Source organism: Zingiber officinale, chromosome 6A, assembly GCF_018446385.1.
Source record: "Zingiber officinale cultivar Zhangliang chromosome 6A, Zo_v1.1, whole genome shotgun sequence".
Taxonomy (NCBI): domain Eukaryota; kingdom Viridiplantae; phylum Streptophyta; class Magnoliopsida; order Zingiberales; family Zingiberaceae; genus Zingiber; species Zingiber officinale.
In genome coordinates, this window is record NC_055997.1 from 128,074,934 (window position 1) to 128,090,573 (window position 15,640).

At 40.2% G+C, this 15,640-nt stretch overlaps 1 long non-coding RNA gene across 3 annotated transcripts; it reads right to left on the bottom strand.

Moving 5' to 3' along the window:
• Nucleotides 1-234: 234 nt before the first annotated feature.
• On the bottom strand, nt 235-4,009 carry LOC121998026. Of its 3 annotated transcripts, none has more exons than XR_006116419.1 (9): nt 3,901-4,009; nt 3,650-3,762; nt 2,914-3,020; nt 2,772-2,842; nt 2,294-2,583; nt 2,020-2,153; nt 654-743; nt 361-463; nt 235-254 (listed from the first exon to the last, which is right to left on the bottom strand). It is a non-coding gene; the product is annotated as an uncharacterized LOC121998026 (long non-coding RNA). The 3 variants fall into 3 exon arrangements; XR_006116420.1 differs by having other exon boundaries at nt 3,650-3,741; nt 3,821-4,003; XR_006116421.1 differs by lacking the exons at nt 2,020-2,153; nt 2,294-2,583; nt 2,772-2,842; ... (1 more) ...; nt 3,650-3,762; nt 3,901-4,009 and adding an exon at nt 1,138-1,912 and having other exon boundaries at nt 654-982.
• Between the last annotated feature and the right edge of the window lie 11,631 nt (nt 4,010-15,640).

The window sequence follows — 15,640 nt, forward strand, 5'->3', positions numbered from 1 at the left end:
ATTCTTCATTCAATAATATCCTTAAAATACACAAATATTCACAAATTATATAAATAATCTTCTTACAACAATATCCATAAAATACCCAAACATTCTTTTTACATCAAAAGCTAGCTAATAGATATCAAAATCAAGGTAGAACATTCTTTTAACACATCAAGGTAGAACCGCACTTCAAATGTAATCTAGCATGCATTCATCCACTCGAATCGCACTTCATCAATTTCAACTCTGGAGTACTTGAGATTTGTAAACTGTAAAAACACATAAATCCACCATATGTCAAATAACTAAAACAAATGTGTACATGTATCAAATAAAAAATATAAGATCACAAGTGCTTGTCATAAACATGCTTACCAGCGTGTTGAAACCTATTCTGTGAATGGTGGCTTCGAATGAACTTCACGAGCAAGGCCAGAATTTGCTATCTTCACAAAGTCCTTGGTTACCAATAAGTTCTCTGCAAAGGTCATAATCTAGTTTAATAGAATGCTAACTTCACCAGAATAATTATAGGTGCATAAATCACATTTAACAAAATAAATGCTAATCCTAGATAGCAACGTTGTAGGAATAGATATGTTAAGAGCACACAAATGAATCTTTATAGGGATATTTGGTTAAAAGCGGAACTAAAGAGGTACACCTACCTCCCATGTCAATAAGTCACTTCCTCGAGTTGGATATGGCTTTTGCAAATCTAGCTCCATATAGAAGGTGTAGAGTTTGATATCTTGAAGCTGCAAATCCAATCAGAAGTAGGATTAGCGTGGTAAGCAAGACATTGAAAATCCCATTAATAGACACATATTGGCCATGAGAACCCTTGTTCTTGTCATTGAAATAAGGTGACTAGGAATAAAATAGGCACTAGGAATGACTAAAAATAAGTACAACTAAAATTCATAATTAGGATATCACTAGGAACGATAGTAGTAAAATAGTCTCCTTTCCGATGCCAATCAATTTTTGTCACAACCTGCAAAGCAAAAGAATGAATAATAGAAAGGTAGTGGCAAAGAACATTATAAAACTAAAATTATTAATAGGTTGCAACTTAGGAACACACGCAATATAATTAAAGAAGGAATCAAATATAAAACTGCTTTATTGCATAAATTCCTCAAGCCGAACCTTATTTTCTCCCCCATTTTCTTTGGCTTCATTTTAGAACACTTGTCGTGCCAATCACAACCTTCCGCAAAGATCCAATGTTTAGAAAATCTTAAAATATCATCTTAAGCATGTTTTCTTAGGCTTCATTTTAGACCTGTCTTTTGTCGGCCTACTAGCAATGATCTTTAGCAAAAACAATAAACTGACTGAAAGCTGTGCACCTAATCTCATTATATGATAATGCAACAATCAAGTTGGAAAAAATTATACTAGATGCCATATCTGTATGACAAAACATTTCAAAGATATTTTTGTAAATCCATTTAGGTACATCAATACATATTTGCTTTCATCCACATACTGAAATGTAAAAAGGATGAAGCAAAGTTATCAACCTTTGGTCATATTGTTTGTTCTTATAACTGAATTGTAAAGATCAAACTTGTTAACAGATAGTGGAGGGAAGAAAGTGAAGAAAGCTTGCAGAAGCTACAACCAAATTCAGCTACAACACACACAGAAACATCAAACAATGAACAGGACAACTGGGAAAATTCCACACAGAAACATCAGTATAAAGAATGAGTCACGACTCCAACATCTAAGACAGCATCATCTATGGAAACATGATACTAGTGGAGTTGAAACTTACAGGATAGAAAATTCAACAAAAAAAATAAAACAAAGCCATCATGTGTCTCAAAGTCAAGGTTCAACATCATAAGAAATATGCATACCAAACTTATAAGTCGTTGATAAAATTAATTCTTGACAATAAGGATACTAGTTGGTGCTTACAAGTAAGGGGGTTGCGGAAATGAATTGCTCAAAAAAGAATAAATTATCAAGCAAAGAACATGAACTTGCTACCGTATTCATGTAGGATCAGCAAGTACTCACGTATCTTGACTCGAGGAGATTCTTCAAAGTTTCCTGGAGAATCAATCATTAGTGGCAATACAGTTTAATGACAGAATCTGCTCCAGCTGTGAATAGCCATGGCTGCCTCGGATGAAATTTACAATCTAAAACACCTGTTCAATTAATAAGTTAATGTTAGGTCTAAGATAGGCAGGAATTGCAATTTTTATTTGAGTTAGAAAGCCATAGTTTCTTAATCTAGACGCGGTAAATGAAAAACAAGGAAAACAACAAAGTTTGCAACACAACTGACCTCTGTCATTAAACTGAGAGAATTTGGTATGCCTAAACTTTTCAGGGCACTTTAGGTTTCATCCTGATTCCAGCCTCAAAGGCTAGGTAACTAGGTATAATGTCATGATTTTTATATATTTCCAATTTGTCAGTGTGTATTAGAAAAAAGAAAGAAACAAAACTGAGATATAAAATAGGCACTAGGAATGACTAAAAATAAGTACAACTAAAATTCATAATTAGGATATCACTAGGAACGACAGTAGTGAAATAGTCTCCTTTCCGATGCCAATCAATTTTTGTCACAACCTGCAAAGCAAAAGAATGAATAATAGAAAGGTAGTGGCAAATACTCTACCAATTAAAATAAAGTAATCCAAAGGATTAAGTCTATGTCTAGAAACAATTAAGGTAATTTGATGTGCCTATATTGAAATTAATTACTATACAGATACATATGTACTCTGAAGGGGGGATACACAATGAATATAGCTCACCTTGCAATGCTTTAATCGGATGCAATCATATTTATCATCTCGAACCCATCTCACTGCTGGAGTGGTATTTCCTAAAGCACAGAATCGAGTGCCAACTGATCTGAACAGAAACTAAAATAATATTATGAGTAAAAACACTTACCCTCATCCTCCTCTAGTCTTGATTCCTCCACATGAAGCAACTCCTTGACCCTTGCTTGATTCTCTGCACTTCCCAATCCAGTATCTAAAATAAGCACATCGCATCCTCTGAAACAATGTGTAAATGTATGTCAGAAAGAAGCAGGGTGGAATTAGGCATCGAAAACTGAATTAAAAAAAAAACCCTAGAGGGTGGAAATTAAATTACAAAAACCTGGAGGAAATGAACATACAAAAGAAATGCTAACCATAGGTACGGCTCCCTTCTTTTAACATAACCATATTAAATTTATATTCTAACCTAAACCATCCAATATCTAAATTCCCATTAGATCTTCAAGGTTACAATCTTCCATAATCACCTAACATGAAACCTAAATGTCATTGAAACCATTTCAGATTCAGGTTAATCTTTATTTACAACATTCAATTACCCAATATAACAACTCTTATCCTTGTTAACTAGTAACACATCATACCCTTAACCTCCAACACCAGAACAAACAAATTCTTATTGACTCTGCCGTGGATCCAGCTCAAAACACACAGGATTCATTAGGTAACATCTACTGCAACTAATGATCGCACAAGGGTAAGGAACAAGAACTAAACCATACCTCAATCCCCTACAAACAGAACATTACATAGTGCATCTTCACTAGCCGGATCAAGAAGAAAGAATAACAAGAAGTCATCAAAACAACCTGTTAACAACAACAACAGATCGACCTCATTACCTCTGCACCCTTCAATCACCGGAGACGATCACTGATATGAAGAAGAGATAGATCCAACAGAGCTGTGGTGGCCGGGACCAAAATACCAGTCTCTGCTTCCCAGAAAGAACCACCTGAATCAACACTAGAAAGGATCAAGGTTCGAATTCACAACCAAAACCAAACCCTTACCTCCAAGATCGAAGTTAGGGCAACGACTTGTTCTTGCCGACGAACAGGGACAGAGATCGGGAAGGAACAATGGTTGTTACCTCCTCCAAACAATCGATGCTGGCCTGATCCAACGCCGATGCCCTTGGTTCCCTCCCGACAGCCGGCGAAATCCACCGATCGAGATCCGTCGCCGTTGTTCACCGAGATCGAGAGAAGGAAGGGATCGGGGAGAAAGAAGGTTCGGCTGTAACTAACCTCTCTTCCTCTCAATGCTCCAAGGTCCGCTCTTCGCCGGCGCCACCGAGAGAAGAAGAAATCGCCGGTCTCGGTCACGTGAAGTCCGAAGTCGCGAGAAGGAGAAAGTCGGGGGAAAAGAAAAGGCTTCGGCGCTTTATAGAGAGGTTAACCCCAAACCCCATCCTCAACCTTTAGCAATCAGACGATTAAGAAGAATGAAAAGAGGAAACGAGAGGCTTTGACCGTGTACCCAGCGAGCGAAGAGGCCGAGAAGGAGAAAATGAAGCACGGAGAGCCTTTATGCCTGCAATTTTAGGGTTTTAACAGGCAAACATACTTCGTTATTCTTGTACTACACTCGATCTCTCTGCTTCAGAAGAAGGAGACCCCTTTACACTGATCTTGGTGTTGTTCTCTCTTCCTTCGGATTCCCTCATGTTGCCGACCAACCGTGCCATGGTGGTCGTGGGCGTCCTCTAGCTGTTCGGATCTTGTCGGCCCCTACCTTAGCCGGGAAGAGCGAAGAGAGGAAGGAGGAGGAGAAGGAAGAGAGGATCGGACGAGGAGGCAGAATGGAACGATTTATACTGCGATTTTGATTAGGATCGAAGCAGGTGGTTTTGATCCTAAGGGGCGTCGATCCAGGAAGGGGAAGAGATCCAGGAAAGGGAAGAGGGAGATGAGGCTGAGAGAGATGGTCGGAGGTTTAGGTTTAGGTTTAGGCTGAGAGAAGGGGCGCGATATTGGTTTAGGTTTGGAGGGAACTTTGTGAAGTGTTATAAATTTTGGCTGGTGGAAAAATTAAATTATTTTTTTTTTGGTTCATTAACATCGGGTTTTAAAAACCGCTGTTAAAATCGATGTCTATTAACAAAAAAAAAAGGCGCTCATAGACATCGGCTAAAAAACCGATGTCTATGAGCGAAAATCTGCGCTTATAGACACCGATTTTTGGAAAAACCGGTGTAAAATACTCAAAGACATCGGTTTTTTGCTTAAAACTGTTGTTGTTCCACCAATGTCTATGAGGCTTTTTCTTGTAGTGGTTGGTAGCAAGAAAATCAAAGGCATATTCGGTATCTCGTATCATGTATTAATTAGTTCATATAAGCTATGGATGTTTTAGGTACCATGGTAGATTAGATAAGTTTTAGATTTAAGTTTAGTTATACTATGTTTGTTCTTATTTCTTATCATGATAACTTTTTAGGTTGTGTGTTAATTTCAGATTAACTTTAGTTATGCTATATTTCTTCTTATTTCTTATCATGATAACTTTATAGGTTGTGTGTTAATTTCGGATTAAGTTTAGTTATGTTATGTTTCTTTTTATTTCTTATCATGATAATTTTATGTTACATGTAAGTTTTGGATTTTTGGTGTGACATATGTGATACATCCATTTATGCACTTAAATGTATTTATAAGATAACTACCATGTTTTTTAATGTAGGTTTCGGTTTGGACTCATAGGGGACCTTCAGATTTTTGGTGTAACATATGTGATACATCCACTTATGCACTTAAATGTATTTAGAAGATAACTATCATGCTCTTTAATGTAGGTTTCGGTTTGGACTCATAAGGGATCTTCGGATTCTATAAGCTTTGGATGGTTTAATACTATGGTAGATTAGAGAAGTTTCAGATTCTAAGTTTAGGTTTATGTTCATGTTTCTCCTTACTTCTTATTATGATAACTTAATTTGATAGAGGTTAATTTCATATTCTAGGTTTAGGAGATTATGGAACCTTAACCATATTTTTGATAACCTTGTAATATATAGATTTTGAATTTGGTTTAAGTTATGCTTACGTTTCTTCTTACTTTTTGTTATGATAACTTTGTATGATTTGAATTTTAGGGTTTAATATGCTATGACATTAATCATGCTTTTGATAACTTTATAATATATGATAACTTCATATTTTAGGGTTTAACATGTTATGCAAGTAATCATATTTATTAATCTTGTAATATAGGTTAGTTTCAGATTGACGGTTAATATGCTATGATATTAATCATGATTTTGATAACTTTATAATACATGATAGTTTCAGATTTAAGGTTAGGATGCTATGCACTCAATCATTAATTTCTTGATAACTTTATAACACATGTTAGTTTCGGATTTAAGGTTAGGATGTTATGCATTCAGCCATGTTTGATAACCATATATGTTATATGTTAATTTCAAAGTTTAGGTTTAGAATATTATAACTTTAACCCAGTTATGATCTGGGAAAGTCCAAGGAGCTTATCAAGTTATGATCTGAGGACCTATGCATAGGGAGCTTATTAAGTTATATATGATCCGGGGACCTACGTCTGGAGAGCTTACCAAGTTATGATCCGGGCAAGCCCGGGGAGCTTATCGAGTTATGATCTAGGGACCTATGCTCGGGGAGGTTGTCAAGTTATGTACCAGGCAAGCCTGAGGAGCTTATCAAGTTATGATCCAGGGACCTACGCCTAGCGAGCTTACCAAGTTATGATCCGGGCAAGCCCGGGGAGCTTATCAAGTTATGATTCGGGGATCTATGCCTGGGGAGCTTATCAAGCTATGATCTAGACAAGCTTGGGGAGCTTATCAAGTTATGATCCGAGCAAGCCCTAAGACCTTATCAAGTTATGATCTAGGGACTTACGCTTGGGGAGCTTATCAAGTTATGATCCAGACAAGTCCGGAAAGCTTATCAAGTTATAATCCGGGGACTTATGCTCGGGGAGCTTACCAAGTTATAATCTGGGCAAGCTCGGGGAGCATATCAAGTTATAATCAGGGCAAGCTCGAGGGACCTTATCAAGTTATGATCTGGGGACCTATGTCCGGGGAGCTTATCAAGTTATGATCCGGGGGCCTCTGCCCGGAGAGCTTACCAAGCCGCGATCCGAGTACCCTTGCCCAAGGAGCTTACAAGCCTCGATTCGGGGACTCACGCTCGAAATGCGTACATTATGAATAAGACATGTCCCAAGTGTTGGATCGAGACGCACGTGAGAGGGGGGGAGTGAATCATGAGGTTTTGAAAATCTCGTTCTTTTCGATTTTCAAATCAACGTACGAATGCAGCGGAATAAGAGAATAGACAAACAAAAAATAATACGAACACAAGCAGTTACTTGGTTCGAAGTCTTCGATGACTCCTACTCCAAGACCCAAGTCTTGCGAACCTATCGATGGGTAATCCATTAACAAACCTCTTCTGATACCTTCAGAAGAGAAGATCGAGTACAAAGAGATCAAAAAAGTGTAACAAACTACACTTTCCGTTTGTACAAATTAAGTACAAACAAAATTACTTTGTTACTGACATGTAGGGATCAAAGTGAAAGCGCACGAGTGTCAATGTCGATTTTGTTGGAGCAATCCCAATGGTCCACGGGACCATGTGTTTTGGTGTTTGGGCAAAAGGTTTAAGTTAGGTTTACCCTCGTTATTTGATATGTGTACTTGAGTTGTGCAGGACTGCAGGTGACACATGTGACTCAGGTTGACGGCTTCGGGTTCGGTGAAGGATGAAGCATCCGAGGGACCGTGGACAAGACAGCGAGGACAAGGGCCGAGGGAAGCGACTTCGAGGCATACGCGAAGGATGGCATTGGGGACGAGCCGCGGGCTTGGATGCATCCGAGGGACGAGAGCCAAAGGAAGTAAGCTTGAAGGAAAAAGGTCAAGGCTGCAAAAGAAGAGTCAAGTGAGTCATGAGGGTACGAGTGCATGAGAGAGTGTACTCGGAGTAAAATCCTAGTTTTAGGGTTTTACTGTAGCGGCACTGTAGCAGTTACTGTAGCGTACAGTAGCAGTTACTGTAGCGCACTGTAGCAGTCGACTGGTGATGGATCAGTCGACTGATGCACTGTAGCATAGCCGTTGAAAGAGCCGTTGGGCTGGCACCAGTCGACTGGTGCAAGGACTAGTCGACTGGTAACGGGCAAATCAGGTTCTGATTTGTTCCAAGCTCTATAAGAAGGAGCTTGGTATGGCCGGCCAAGGCGACGAAATTAGACTTGGTTAAAGCCTAATTAGTAGTCACCAAAGTGCTCAAGGTTCTCTTGTGTCCAAGTGTTCTTGGTTGGAGTTGTGGTGAGGTTTCTCCACCCACAAGGAGATTGAGCTAGCCGGAGTTTGTCGGGGACTAATCCACCGACGGATTGAGGGATCGTCCACCTTACGGACACGCCGTGGAGTAGGAGCAAGTTATCTCCGAACCACGTAAACGAACGTGTTAGCGGTTTGCATTTCCATTCTTGTATTTAGTGTTTAGCTTTCTATTTGTGTTTGTTTGTATTTCCGCTTGCGCACTAACGAATACGTAGGAAGCGAGTTATTGGGGGTGCCGTCCATTCAACCCCCCTTCTAGCCGGCCACCGATCCTCCAACAAGTGGTATCAGAGCGAGGTCGCTCTCCGTCGGACTAACCGCCGAGGAAGCAAAGATGACCGGCTTGATAAATCCGCCAAAGTTCGAAGGAGGAAGCTTATGGGGCATCACCTTTTGGATGGTGAAGATGAAGAACTTCTTCGAGACGGATTGGGACACAATGATGGTGGTAGAAGAGCCATTTCAAATCCCTAAAGACAAGAACGGGAAGAAGCTCCGACCATGACATTGGACGGAGGAGCAAACCACACGATCGGAGGCAAATTCAAAGGTAATATCTATATTGATTGATATTTTGCCTAATCATGTGATAAATGGTGTAGGTGAGTATAAGAACGCCCACGAGTTGTGGAGCAAGGTGAAGATGGTTCTACAAGAAGAACCTAAACCTACACAAGAGGAAGAAGAACCCATTGAGATGGGTCTAGTTGCTCAAGTTGAGGAGGAGCAAACGGAAGTTGAGTCATGCTCAACATCCGAGGAGGAGAAGGAGGATGAAGTTGCATCAACATCCTCAAGGGTTGAAGAAGAGTCCAAGACAAGTGAAGAAGAGGTCTTGGAGGTCAACCTAGTGAGCACCTCCATCGAAGTGAAGTCAAAGAACAACATAATCTGTTTCGGTTGCAAGGAGAAGGGACACTATAAGAGTAGATGTCCTATGGGTAAGAAAGAGGTATCTCCTAAACTCAATTCAATTCATTTAGAATCTAATTTGAGTGATAGGAAAAAGAAGGAGAAGAAGCACATTAGATGCTTCACTTGTGGAGAACTTGGACACTACCACACAAGATGCTCGAGGAAGGGAGAGTTCAAGAAGTTGGAGCATCTAAAGAAATGGGAGAAGAAGAAGAGGAGCTCAAGTCAAGGGGGAGCTTCAAGGGTAAGGGAGGTATACCCTAATTTGAAGTGTAATTCAAATTCAAATTCTTATGTTCCCATGCATGCTAGGAGAAATAATGATTATCATTATGTAGCAATGAAAAATTTTGGATTTAGATATCACGATAGAAGTAGGGTAAATGTGGATCATAACCCTAGGAAATCTATGCATGATAAATTTAGAAATGATAGACCTAGGAAAGTTAAATTCTCATTACCTAAGGAGAAGAAGGTAATAGAGAACCAAGACATTAATCCCAAGAAGGGGAGACATATGCCTAGAAAGGGTAGGTCTAGGAATGTCCAAGGTGGACATGTTGACTCTAGGGTTAGGAACCTAGAAAGGGAGAATCAAGCTTTGAAGGCAAAGCTTGATGGTTTAGAGAAATTCCTTAAGAGATTCACTATTGGATCTAAGGGATTAAGTATGGTGTTGGGGAGTCAAAAACCCAACAATGATAGATCGGGTTTGGGATACCGATCTAGTGTCTCCAAGGTCAAAAGGAGACCATGTGCTAAGGTGGCATATGATAAGGGCAAGGGAGAGCCATCCAAGGCTAAAAATAAATATGCTAGGGTTGCATATGACTATGGCAAGGATGATGTGTCCAAGGTCAAGAAGATAAGGAGATCTTCTAAGGGACATCATTGTGGTTTGGTCACAATAGATGAGTCACCTAGGGAGGTGACTAAGGTAAAGAGCTCTAGGGGGAGCTCCAAGAGTCAATTTGAGACCCATGGTCAATGGATCTCAGGTGGGTTCTACTTGGGGGTCTAGAGAAGCCATGGAGTGTGTCAAATGGTTTAGAGACGGACTTGAGTCTCAAACCTAGGGATTTGGCACACATGGATTATGTTTCATGCAAGGAAATATGACATTGGGATCATTTTGCATGATAATTGGTTTTGGATGTATAGATGCCATATAAACCAATGCTAGGGATGCATTGTGGGTTGGTATGAGCAAATACATCAAGAGCAAGCCAAAACTAGGACTTTAGGTCAAGGTTCAATTGAACCATTTAGCTAGTTTTAGATTTTGTATCAATCTTGGGATTGGTGATAGATACATTTTATAATGTATTTTTCCCAAGTAGACAAGGGTACAATAGACCTCTCCACAAAATTTGGGAATTTTTGGAGGTCTAGGGAATTTCTGGTGTATTTCTGAAGTTGGCCTGAAAAGGTTGATTTTTTCAGAAATAGGGTACCAGTCGACTGGTAACAGTGTTTTTAAGCACAGAATGTCTCTGTAAGCTCATTTTGTCGATACCAGTCGACTGGTGATGATACCAGTCGACTGGTAACAGTAGATTTCGACCACAGAATGCTTCTGTAAGGTTCTGTCGAAGGGGGCAGTCGACTGGCACTCAGGGCAGTCGACTGATACCAGTCTGAAACTGTTTTCAGCATTGGTTTGTGACCATGTCAACTCGCTTAGATGTATGGGATCCAAGGGGGATTAATACATGAGTTTAGGGTCAGTTTGGATGATAAGTTTTCAACAATTGGGATATTGTTAGAGAACTTTTTGGATGTTAGGCAAAGGAGGAGAAGTAAGGTTTAATTGGGAAAACCTTAAGTTCCTTTGCGTAGGGGGAGCCTTGGGATAGGTTCTTAAAAAGCCCTGTGGGAAAATCCTAGCTCAATGGGGAGCTTAGGTGTAGGGGAGCCTTGTGATAGGTTCCAATGCTTAGTGCATTGTTTCGGCGGTTGCCAAGTGTGTAGCCTTGGCAATGTAAGTCCATTCGGCGGTTGCCAAGTGTGTAGCCTTGGCAACGTAAGTCCATTCGGCGGTGTAAGTCCAAGTGTGTAGCCTTGGCATCGTAAGTCCATTTGTTTTAGCATATTGTTTTGCTATATGTTTTTCCTAACTTAAACGTATTGCCAAACACCAAAAAGGGGGAGATTGTTGGAGCAATCCCAATGGTCCGCGGGACCGTGTGTTTTGGTGTTTGGGCAAAAGGTTTAAGTTAGGTTTACCCTCGTTATTTGATATGTGTACTTGAGTTGTGCAGGACTGCAGGTGACACATGTGACTCAGGTTGACGGCTTCGGGTCCGGTGAAGGATGAAGCATCCGAGGGACCGTGGACAAGACAGCGAGGACAAGGGCCGAGGGAAGCGACTTCGAGGCATACGCGAAGGATGGCATTGGGGACGAGCCGCGGGCTTGGATGCATCCGAGGGACGAGAGCCAAAGGAAGTAAGCTTGAAGGCAAAAGGTCAAGGCTGCAAAAGAAGAGTCAAGTGAGTCGTGAGGGTACGAGTGCATGAGAGATTGTACTCGGAGTAAAATCCTAGTTTTAGGGTTTTACTGTAGCGGCACTGTAGCAGTTACTGTAGCGTACAGTAGCAGTTACTGTAGCGCACTGTAGCAGTCGACTGGTGATGAATCAGTCGACTGATGCACTGTAGCAGATGGTGCAAGGACCAGTCGACTGGTAACGGGCAAATCAGGTTCTGATTTGTTCCAAGCTCTATAAGAAGGAGCTTGGTATGGCCGGCCAAGGCGACGAAATTAGACTTGGTTAAAGCCTAATTAGTAGTCACCAAAGTGCTCAAGGTTCTCTTGTGTCCAAATGTTCTTGGTTGGAGTTGTGGTGAGGTTTCTCCACCCACAAGGAGGTTGAGCTAGCCGGAGTTTATCGGGGACTAATCCACCGACGGATTGAGGGATCGTCCACCTTACGGACACGCCGTGGAGTAGGAGCAAGTTATCTCCGAACCACGTAAACGAACGTGTTAGCGGTTTGCATTTCCATTCTTGTATTTAGTGTTTAGCTTTCTATTTGTGTTTGTTTGTATTTCCGCTTGCGCACTAACGAATACGTAGGAAGCGAGTTATTGGGGGCACCGTCCATTTAACCCCCCTTCTAGCCGGCCACCGATCCTCCAACAGATTTGTCAGCCGCAATCGAAGTCCTCGGAGCAGTTGTCAGGCGCAGCAGGAAATCAGAGCAACCAGAACCTCAAATAAATGCGTAGTAGCTCGTATAGTAGTTGTTGGTTGATGTTGTTGGTGCAATATCCTCTAGGTTAGGTTGACCAGGTTGATTAAGCTTGAGTTGGCTCAAGCTTGAGTCTTGATGTTGGATTTTGATGTTTGACAATACATGGAGATTGCATATGTAATCATCCAATTGGGGAGATTGTTGGTACAATTTTCTTTTGGTCAAGGACTGACCAGTTAGATGTGAAGAATGTTGGTTGCTACTCGGAAAACCTATAGGTTCCACTGTACAAAAATTTTGTACAAAGGTCTGAATCTTTTCCTAGCTACCATGTGTTCTTTTAAATTAAATTTTGGATCGCCTGCGGAACTTAACACGTTTGATCCAAAACTTAATCTATTTGTTCTTTTAGGTTTTGACTTGGATCTCCTGCGGAACTTTACACGTTCGACCCAAGTCTCCTTAAGTTATTAATTTCATTAAATATTAATTTCCATAATTGGTTCCCAGTACTGACGTGGCGATGCACATGGCCTTCTTGGATATGGGAGCAACCACCACCGACTAGACAAAACCTTTTATAGAAAGCTAATATTTAATTTCCTAAAATAACTTTAGGTTAACCAAAGAGAACAATCAAATCACAAGGAAAAGAAAAAAAACAAAAGAACACAGCATCGAAAAAACATATTCGAAATTCAAGAACGTAAGCCTCTTGTATTTGGTATTATTTCCATAAATAACTAGCATGATGCGGAAATAAAAATGACTAGTTATACCTTGTAGAAAAACCTCTTGATCTTCTACCGTATTCCTCTTCTAACCTCGGACGTTGTGTGGGCAACGATCTACCGAGATGAGAAACCACCAACCACCTTCTTCTCCTCCAAGCAAGGTTCGGCCACAAAGGAAGAACTTCACCAAAGAAGAAAACCAAAATACTAACCAAGCTCCAAGAGATGCTAGCTTTCTCTCCTTCTTCTTCTTCTTCTCCAAGTAGTATCCGGCCACCACAAGAGCTCCAAGGAAGGGAGAGAGGTTCGGCCACCACAAGAAGAAGAGAGGGAGAGGATGGCCGGCCACACCAAGGAACAAAAAAGGGAGAGAAAATAATAGAGGTTGTGTCTCATGAAGGCACCCTCACCCCTTCTTTTATATTCCTTGGCCTAGGCAAATTAGGAAATTTAATTACAATAAAATTTCCTCAATTTCCTTGACATGATTTAATTTGAGAAAAATAAAATAAAATTTCCCAAACAAACCAATGGCCGACCACATCAATGAAGGAAAAAATTAGACAAGTTTTAATCAACAATTAAAACTTCCTAATTTGTTTCCGGAAATTTTAAAAAAATAAAATTTCTCTTTAAAATCTCTTCATGGTTGATAAAAGTAAATTTCTATAATTTTAATTTTATCAACATGTGAATAATTTTTAAAGAGAAAATAAAACATCTCTCCAATCTACAAATAAGGAAAGAGATCTAATCTCTTTCTTTAATCTTTTGTAGATCTTTTACAAGAGAGATATTTTAATTTTAATTCTCTTTAAATTATATCTTCCACATAATAATAAAAATTAAAATTAAATTTCTTTTTTAATTTAATTTGGCCGGCCCTACTAACTTGGGTTCATGCTTGGTTCCCAAGCTAGCTTGGCCGGCCCCTAATTGGTGGGTATAGAAGGTGGGTATAGAAGGTGGGTATAGGTGGGTATAGAACTCTATAAATAAGAGGCTACGATAGGGACCGAGAGGAGGAATTGGTTTTGGTCTCCCGATAAAATTAAGCATCCCGTGTTCGCCCTGAACACACAACTTAATTTTATCAATGATAATTCATTCCACTAGAGAACTATCATTGAACTACCGCACCAATCCCAAATTACATTTTTGGGCTCCTTCTTATTATGAGTGTGTTAGTCTCCCTGTGTTTAAGATATCGAATGTCCACTAATTAAGTGAGTTACTGACAACTCATTTAATTAATATCTTAGTCCAAGAGTAGTACCACTCAACCTTATCGTCATGTCAGACTAAGTCCACTTGCAGGGTTTAACATGACAATCCTTATGAGCTCCTCTTGGGGACATTCTCAACCTAGTATCTCTAGGACACAGTTTCCTTCTATAATCAACAACACACACTATAAGTGATACCATTTCCCAACTTATCGGGCTTATTGATTCATCGAACTAAATCTCACCCATTGATAAATTAAAGAAATAAACATCAAATATATGTGCTTGTTATTATATTAGGATTAAGAGCACACACTTCCATAATAACCGAGGTCTTTGTTTCTTTATAAAATCAGTATAAAAGAAACGACCTCAAATGGTCCTACTCAATACACTCTAAGTGTACTAGTGTAATTATACAGTCAAGATAAACTGATACCTAATTACACTACGACCTTCTAATGGTTTGTTCCTTTCCATTTTGATCGTGAGCTACTGTTTATAATTTATAAGGTACTGATAACATTATCTTCTGCATATGACACCACATGCTATGTTATCTACAATATAAATTAATTGAACAACTACAAACAAATGTAGATAATTTGACCAAATGTGATTCTTTATTCATAATGAATGTTTACAAAACTTAGGCTTTCAGTATACACTCCAACAAAGAAGAGTCAAGTAAGTCAATGTTGACCGGATACTTGACTGGGAAAGTCCTAACTAGTGGTTAGACAGTTGGAAATCCTGGTGAGTGAAGCCAGGTGAAAGACCTAATGAGTGAAGTCAGGTAGGTGAAAGTCCCGGTGAGTGAAGCGGGGCAGTGGAAAAATCCTGGTGAGTGAAGCTAGGTGAAAACCTTAGTGAGTGAAGCTAGGTGAAAGTCTTGGTGAGTGAAGCAAGGCAATGGACAACCCTAGTGAGTGAAGCAAGGCAGAAGGAAAGACCTGGTGAGTGAAGCTAGACACGTGGAGATCCAAGTGGGTCAAGGTTGACTGGACACCTGGTGTTGGGAAGTCCAAGTAGGTCAAAATATTGACCGGATACTTGGCAAGAGGAAATTCAGATGGGTCAAGGGTGACCGGACATCTGGTGGAAGTCTAAGTGGGTCATGAAAGATCGGACACTTGGCACGAGATAGTAAGTCCAAGTGGGTCAAGGTTGACCAGACACTTGGCACGAGACGGTAAGTCCAAGTGGGTCAAGGTTGACCGGACACTTGGCACGAGAAGAAAAGTCCAAGTGGGTCAAAAGGTTGACCGGACACTTGGTGAAGAAGTACCAGCAGGTCAAGATTGACCGGATGCTAGGCAAGAGGAGTTCCAACAAGTCACGGTTGACCAGATATTAGAATTGGGGAACCTTGGACTTGAGTTAGGCAAGTCAGGGGGTATCAATCGATCAGTTGATCGATTGAA